Raw genomic sequence first — 8814 nt, 5'->3', positions numbered from 1 at the left:
GGAAAATGGCGTGTGTGAGAACAAAGGTTGCAATAATTGGTTGGAAGAATTGGTTGAGTCGTTTGGTGGTCTGGAGTCCTGAGTAATGGTGGGCCTGGGTTTTCACAGAATCACAGAATCGTTTAGGCTGGAAGGGACCTCTGGAGATCATCTAGTCCAACCTCCCTGCTCAAGCAGGGTCACCTAGAGCATATTGCCCAGGATCACATCCAGACGGCTTTTGAATATCTCCAGCGAAGGAGACTCCACCACCTCTCTGGACAACCTGTTCCAATGCTCACCCTCACAGTGAAGAAGTTTTTTCTCAGGTTCAGATGGAACTTCCTGTGGTTCAGTTTCCTGCCCAGTGAACACAGAAGACCTTTGAAGTCCATGGGATAGAAAATTAACCTTTGACTGTATTCTTCCTCTCCCTAGATAAAGGTGAGGGGTACAATTCCCTAGACAAGCGGGTGAAACCATTTTGCTGCAACTCACCGTATCCTTCAGGTCTTCATAGTTCTCCCATTAGATGTCTGGGTCCCCTCACATATACATCAGCAAAAAGTAGGATTGAGTTTGAGGTTAACAGCATAATTTGTTTCGAAATTAATACATCTGCTTTTACAATCTACACGTATGTCTCCACATGCACACATGTAAGTACTCTTCATAGTCAATGGAAGTTGAGCTGCCAAAACTTAGGTATTTCAGGACATGTGGACTATTCTACTTAGCCTACACCTACTATGCCCGAAGGGTGCAGGTCTCCAGTAAGCCTTGTTGTCACATTTGCCAACCCCTTGTGGATATCTTGGAAAGCATCTCAAATGGCAGTACATGGTATTTAGACAATTGAATCAAGCTCTCAGGCCAGTGGAGCCTAGAGAGGGTAATTCAGTCAACCAGTCACTAGGCACCTGCTTTGGGGAAGCTGAAGATCTTTCGGGTTACCCTTGACCGTTCACATTCTTAGACACTTCACTAACTGGTAGACACATGTCGATGCACATGTAGAGGTGCTTGTCCTCAACATTATCTACTTTTTTTTTAATTTGGTCTTAAATGTTTTACCAAAGACGACCAAGAGAAGATTGACAGAGCAGATAACTGAACCTAAATCATCCATGCTTTAGCTGTTAACATGATTCCAGAACTTTCTGACCCATATCACAATCCATTGTGGGCTGAATAGTCCCCTTTTATCAGTCCTTGGGAAAAAATACCCACATATATAGGAAACACTTACAGAAGTACAACTCGTTTGACACTGATTGAAATAATATATAGAACTTAGGATAGCAGTAAAAAGCTACCTTCCTTTGTCTGGCAAGTCATGGCTGATGTGATAGTTTCCAGAATGAAGAATTTACCTAAGCTAATGTGAACTTTCTTTTTGCCCATTACAAGCATGCACATATGAGCCAAAGAAAACCCAGGGAACAGGTAATTTTGTTTTACACATACATAAGAAGATCCAGCAGCATTCAAGTTTGGCTCCAAATTTTTGGCAACTCCTTGTTTAGTTCCAGTTCAGGGCTTCGCTTGTTACAGGAATTTAGTAAGAATGGACACTGCTCATCAGCATCATCAATAAGATTGAATTCAGGCCAACCACTGCATTTTGAATTAATGTTCCAGTACTTTGCTTCCACTGAGAACTCAATCGTAAATTCCCAGTTCAGGTCTGACTGAGGATCAGTGAAGCAAGAGTGGAGATTTTCTTATGTAAATAAGATAGCACTCAACTCATTTAAGAAAGCTCGAACAGTAATTGAGTAGCAACTAGTTCATATTGCATCTTTCACCTCATCTTGTATTTGATTAAATTGACGTAGCCTGGGCTGAATTCCTCCTTTATTTTACCAAGTCCTTACTTGTCTGGTGTCACTGGAAACCTGACAACTGTTTCTGATGGAAATCAGTGTCAATATAATTGTATATTTTTATCTAGATCCTTGTTGGATAGCTATTAATTCTGAGTTTTATTTCTGCACTTGGTAATGAAGGCTCAGATTCAAATACATTATTCTGCAGAAATAAATACTATTTTTGTTTTAAGATGTTGCTGTGATAATAAGAAGGAGAATGAGATGTATATTATGAGACTTTTACAGTTCCGCATGCTAGCTGCTACTGGCTGCTGCTTTCTTTTTTTTTTTTTTTGGAATTGGATATCCACCTTTTCTTTGGAATATTGAGTCAGATGTCCAATTAGTGCAAATTATCATTGTGCTACTGCTGTAAGCACGTCTACAACATAATTTATGCCAGGTACAATGTCCTGTCTGTCCTACAGAATTTCATAAAGAACATTAGCAAGGTGTTGTGCAAAAGCAATTAATGCGAGAGTGTGTATGTGTACTCATACATGTTTGCACTGTGTAATATTGTACACTTATATAAAAGAGACTTTTTTTCCAAAAAAAAAAAAAAGATGACATTTGCATGGCACAGGACTGTATACAGCATATTTTGATATTCAAATTCACTACAAAAGTTGCAAAGTCTGCAAGGGATGTCTGCATTGCTATAGTCCAGTCTGGTTTTCATGGTAATGTTTTGAATCAGCTTGAGAAACTGATACGGGGAAAGCTAGTGAAAGGGTTGCAGAGACGTGAAAAGAAAAGAACAAAGGCTTCTAGGCTGGAATATTTAAAGAAAATAAACAATAGCTTGAGCTTATGCAAATCTAGTGTCTCTTTTAGTGCAGCCATCGAGTTTTAAAGGTACCTAAATCCTATGCTTTTTAAAATAATTTGTAATGGAAAGTGTAATGGGTTTGAACAGCTGGACTAAATTATTCATTTCCAAAGAATGCGTGTTTGAGAGCAAGAAATCATGTAACACTATTTATACACCTCTGCAAAGACTCAATGCTTGCATGGAGCATACAAGTTACCTAAACTACATAATCTGGCTAACATAGTCATCTTTCTTACACTTAAAAAAAGATATCTTACCACCCTCCTGCAGAGATTTGATGATCTGTATGTATCTCTTCAGATAGTGACACTGAAATCATATACTACAATCAGTTTGCAAAAAGTCGAGCAAGTCAAAAAAATCTTTACCAAATTAGGGGTTATATCGAGGCTTAATGCTACATTTTGAAGATTTTCTTGAAAAGAGTTCTCTGACACTTTTGAAGGTTTTTGTCATCAAACTGATAAACAGTAATCCCTCACGTAGAGTAAAACTGACCTCCACCACTACTGCGGCTTTTGGACTCAGCAACACTAGATGTGGCATATGAATTAAAATGCATCCCTTCTCACACTACAGATGCAAAATGAATTTAAATTATATTACATTAAGAGTGGAAGCGTCTTCTATAATTAGGTTTGGATGACACCTCCTCTTGTAAGAACATTTCCCACGTTTTCAGTTGCTAATAAAGATGTTTTTAAGTTTGACTGTTCAAGATGACATTTTCCATGCCAGTATCTGCTTCTGATTGCTTTTTATAGCCACAAGCAACTTTATTCAACTGTTTCCAAGAATGAGACTATGAAAAAATACGTTGTTTTCAATCCCTATTAAAGCTCCTGTCGTCTTTTCTTTGAGAAGAACCAGTATCTTTATGCTTAGGAGTAGGATTTGGCAAGAAAGTAGACTATTATATTAGCCCTTTTACTGTCCCCTTGATCACTTAGCTAAGGAACATTATTAGTCAGCAAACCCTTGCTGGTGGTTCATAGCCAGATCATCCATATTCTGTCTATCCGCAGGAAAGGCCGAAAGGAAAAGATGTTTTCTCTGCGCCTTTTCTGAGAGCATGGAGTCTGCTTCTCACATTTCACTAGCATGGTCCCCTGCATGTGTCAAGGAAGATGACAGATCTGAATGCAAAGAGGGAGGAGGACTAAAGAAGAAGAGGGAAAATATTAGGCAGGCAGAGTGAGTGGAGAAGGGACTAAGTGTGAGGCAAAATACCTGTGACAAAGGGTTGGTGGAGGATAGCAGACTGGGAAAGAGTACTGGGAAATGAAACAGGGAAAAGCTGGACTGGGAATCAATGACGTGGGAAGATCAGAACGATCTGTGTAGGCGTGAGAACAGGACCAAGTGAATAATGAGAAATTAACCTGATGAATTGGGACTACCTTGTCAAAAATAGGTTGGAATAAAGAGCTAGAAGGGGAACTCCCGGATGAAGGGCAGACACTAGCAATGAGCACAAACTGGAAACGTGAATGAGCCAGTAGACAGGTAGTTCAGAGGAGAAGATGGAGCAGGATGAACAGAGATAAGCAGAGTACAGATATTGGGAGCAGATAGGAAGACCGATGGAGGGGTGGGCTCTGGCAGGAAATCCATACAGGAAAATTGGGCACCACCTGATTAAAGAAAGACGAGACTTAGGTGAGATTCTTCAGCAGTTGCAGAGCAGAATAGATAAAGAGTGGTTCAGTCTGAGGGACAAATAGAGTTTGTGACCATGGAAGACTTGGCCCATTTCTTGATGTAGTTCAGCCTCTCCTCCTGCTCAGCAATATAGAAGAAGACAATGTACTATCGCTATCAACTGCTTTTCCAAAGGGCAGAGCCAAGGTCCTCTTTTGTGATAGATTAGTAGGGATTCAATATTATACCACACTCTGGAATAACAGCCTGTTGGTTTGTCTGATGAAAGCATAAGAAAATTTTTACGCACACAAATAAACACTACAGGAATTCTATCTTTCTCAAAATCAAGCATCCAGGAGTTATGCCATTTCAGAATTAAGACCCTCTCTTTCAAAGCCCTGATGGCATCATTTATAGCTCTTTTTATAGATGGATGAACGATGCAATATTATCATAACTGTGGGTTAAAAACAAGCCCTCTCCTTTCATTCATTCTTGACCTCTGTTTGTATACACATTTGTGCCGTTCCAGAACTGCACCCTAACTGTAGCTAAAACTGAAGACTCGCTTCTTCTGAAACTGGGTCAGAGCTAAAACTAATGTTTTATTAGCAGTTTTTATTAAAAAATATAAAATCCTGCCAGATAGATAATAAATAATCAGCAAATCTTCACAGCCTAAAAACAGAATTATTCTTTGAATATAATTTTTTTGTCAGGGAAAGGAAATAGATATAGCTGGTTCCTTGAAACAATGTGCTCTTCAAATATTGTTGCATAGAAATACATTCTGATGCTTACTATTCAGGATCTTTAAAGGGTACAGGGAAGGCTCTCCAATAATAACTCTTATTTAAATGAGTTTCTACACTACCATAAGTTATAGAAGTTGTGCTTTGGTCCTGTGCTTACTTTAGGGGAATACAGGTGTGGGAGGAGCAAAAGAGCTGGAGCATAGAAAGGCCTCAAAGCTCTCTGATTATTTGTGCTTCTCAGGGACTATAGGAAAAGGAGAATAAATTAGAAGCAGCCTTTAGGCATGCCAGCCTCTGCAAGTGTGTCAGTACATGCTGGGACAGGCTATGTGGCTGTGCAGTCAGCTATAAATATTTTGCCCTCAGCTGATCTGGGGGTGGTCACTCTACTCACCTGTTCTTAAATTCCTCCTCCTGGAAAATTATCTCTAAAGAGAAAACAAGTAGTGAAATCACTGCAGAGTTCACAATGCTTTCAGTTATGCCAACAGCACTATCAAAAAATAAATTCAGTTTGCAACTCCTTCTAAACCACTACTTATGTCTTTATTGTAATCCAGGGGGTGTGTTTAATGGATCAGGAACTGGACACCAGGTCTTCTCCTGCAAGTACCCTAATCCATAGGCTTTAGACTCAGTTTGGCTTGCTCCTTCTCTCACCCTCTAAATTATTACTGTAATGATGTCACTATTCTGCCATGAAAGATTGAGAGCACTATCCCCAACCCAGACTGCGCTCAAAGTCAGCTAGATCTCTTTGAAGACGTGGCTCTCAGTCTCAGACATGGGCAGTGCTTTGCTAGACTAGATGAGCATTCAAACCACTGAAATACTGAAATAGAAGTCGTTGTGCTGCCAACCATATTGCTTCCTCCCTTTGTAGCCTCTGCATTTTAGGCAGGGGCCTCTCCTCTGTATATCCTGAGAACAACTGTGGGATCGCACTACAAGAGAGGTAAGTGGAAGGGCAGCTAGATGTAGCCCCACACCTGGCAGGACTTGCATGTCCACTGGGTACTTAATTGCTCCACACTGTCAAAGTACCCACAGAAATTTTGAGTGCCATTAGGCCCTATACATTTTATTTGTTTGTCAGCAGGGAGTAAAGCTGAAGAGGAGTTCTGAAGATTTGGGATTTATTTGTTTGATGTTATGACCTTGCACTCTCCTACTGATTTAACTAATTTACCTTGCTGCAAATTGTAAGATGTTTGACAGGGTAATTTCACTTGAGTAGCATATTCTGAACAAGTCTACACTTATGCTTCATCTTATCCCATGTATCATTTATGACTAGCTCCAGGACTACACTTCCTGACTTCCTGACTACACTACTCTGACGTTGCAAAGTCATCCCCAAAGGACTGTGGAAGGAATATACAGTGGAAACATACCAAAATTCTTTGCGCCATGTAAAGCTAAGCCTTTGCTCTGCAGATTCAGTTTTCTTCAAAAGCTTGTCTCCATGTGCACGCATTAGAGCTCTGGTTCAATTCCTTGGGCTTCCTGCAAAAAAGAAGAAGATAAGCTCATCGGGAAGAGAAACGGGGCTGGACAGTGAGCAGTGGGGTTCATACCCAGATCCTTCTGGATCCTTTTCTGCTTGGACAGCTGGGTGTGCTTGTAGGCATGTTCTTAAGGATGGATGATGTTAAGATCAGAATTGCTTCTGGATATAGAAACAGACTTAGATCTTTGCTTCCTTCCTCTGTCATATGAATTTAAAGTAATTATTTATAAATTAGGAAAAAAAGGAGAAACACACACACACACACACACACACACAGAAAACTAAATACCCTAGCCAGCTCTGCTGCACATGGGACTTCTTTAAAAACAAACAACAAGTAGACCACTATATGCAGGCTGCTGATGTATTTGCCAAAAGAAGTCTAGGTTATGAACAAAAGGCATTGGCCTTTGACTTAGATAAGAAGTGGTTTATTATTTTGCTGTCTTACGTGTCCATACGTGATGAGCTAAGCTCTACTTTTTAAAGTGGAAGTGCGGGGAGCAGAGAGCGGGGGGGAGAGGAGTGCCGCAGACTAGCTCAAACTGCAAATCCTGAGTTCAAGATAAAGCCAAGTGAGACCAAACTGAGAGACATATGGATAAAAAGAACACAGTATTATTAATGCTTATCGCTTTTTAGGTCCATCCAGTTCAATGACAGTTTCAAAAGGATGTACTGATAAAGGATTTCCTGGTAGTTGGACACAGTATGTGGTGGTTCCCGTAAGCCTCTCGCTGAACAAAGTGCACCGTGCGACTTCTGAAGCCTCAATGGATGAGTGACAGTGCTCTGCCTGAGAGGCAAGCACTTTATCCAGGCTTTTGTCATTTTTTTCAACTAACCGCACTAATACTCAAGCTGCCGTCTAAGCCATTGCCTGGTTAGCAAAAGCATGAAGCAAAGTCCTAATTGTTTGCAGCATCTGTGATATTTCTTTCTCAGGTCTTAGGATGCCTGACAATTTTAATTTTCAGGACTATTGCAAATCGAGCCAAGACAAAAGTGCTATTCGGTTTGGATTCAATACCTCAATTAGTCCTCCCCTCACCTGCCACTCACCCCAAAAATGCAGTGGGGTTCAGGTCCAAAAAAATAGCTGCCAGCCATGAAGTTTGCAAATGGCATTTTTCTCCCTACCATGGGTCAAGTGAAAAAACTTGAAGCACTCAAAGACTGGAGAGCAAGGTAGCAGATCACACCTCTCTCTGGCTTTGCCAAGTCTTACAAAAATGTGACTACCTACCCCTTTTCTCTGGCAGTTTTCCTTGAACTTGCACCAGAAGCAGCTGGAGCTTCCTCACAGGAATCACCTCACACCACTGAGAAGCGCTGGTCCAGTATGATTTGGGAGACAAAATGATAAGTTGACATGAAACGTTGCTCTTTACTTCAAGGGAGCTGAAGGAAGGCAGGAATGCGCCCTCAGCAGGAGGCTTGGGCATCCTAGTACAAGTTAAAAAATAAAGAAGGAAAGGGAGGATAATTAAAATAGTTTCATTGCAGATTCATTGAATCATGACAATTCTGAACTGGAGACACCACAGGAGGAACAAGAAGATTTACTGGAGCAAGGCTCTGCTTATAAAAGAGGAACAAATTAAGAATATTTAGCATGAAAATTAGCACTGGAAGCTAAGCTTAATGCTGACCCAGATACAGAGAGAAAGCCACTCCTTGACTAAAGTTAAGTAATTATTGACAGGATAAGACTCTTGAAGAGCGAGTAGGAGGGGCAGAACCGGGAACGAAAAAATATGAGCACGTTAAACAGGAGTTGCGGTGTAGGTCACTCAGTATTACCACTGGTAGACAGCAGGGCAATACGGCCAAACCAAACCAAAGCCAAACCACGCAGGCAGCAGAGCAGGCAGGCAAGAGGCACTGGCTGCAGCTCAATGCCACAGTTACATGACCGAGCATCCTTTGGATGGTGTTTGCCAGCACAGGAGCATCAATAGAGCAAATCGGTAACCGCCAAAATTCTCTTATGGAGACATATCCAACGTGTTGTGCCCTGTCCTTTCTATAGGAACCACGGTGGAGTCCGGCTGTCAGCGGTCACTAACATCACAGACGTTATTATGCAGAATACATGTTAGACTCGGCTGCAGATAGCCGTGTCTGTACTGCAAGGCTTTAGAAGGTTACCAGGTACAGCAGACACATGGGGCTGTTATTCGGGCAAAGCATTAAAAGAGATGCGAGGTGTCCTCCCCT

General features: G+C 41.1%; 1 long non-coding RNA gene across 1 annotated transcript; it reads right to left on the bottom strand.

The window, feature by feature from the left end:
• Positions 1-5477: 5477 nt before the first annotated feature.
• On the bottom strand, positions 5478-8032 carry LOC138065725 (uncharacterized). The gene is made up of 3 exons (XR_011138826.1): positions 7841-8032; positions 6479-6590; positions 5478-5512 (listed from the first exon to the last, which is right to left on the bottom strand). It is a non-coding gene; the product is annotated as an uncharacterized lncRNA (long non-coding RNA).
• Positions 8033-8814: the final 782 nt, after the last annotated feature.

This window comes from Struthio camelus, chromosome 1 (assembly GCF_040807025.1).
Source record: "Struthio camelus isolate bStrCam1 chromosome 1, bStrCam1.hap1, whole genome shotgun sequence".
Taxonomy (NCBI): Eukaryota; Metazoa; Chordata; class Aves; order Struthioniformes; family Struthionidae; genus Struthio; species Struthio camelus.
This window is presented reverse-complemented; position numbering and strand designations above follow the sequence as displayed.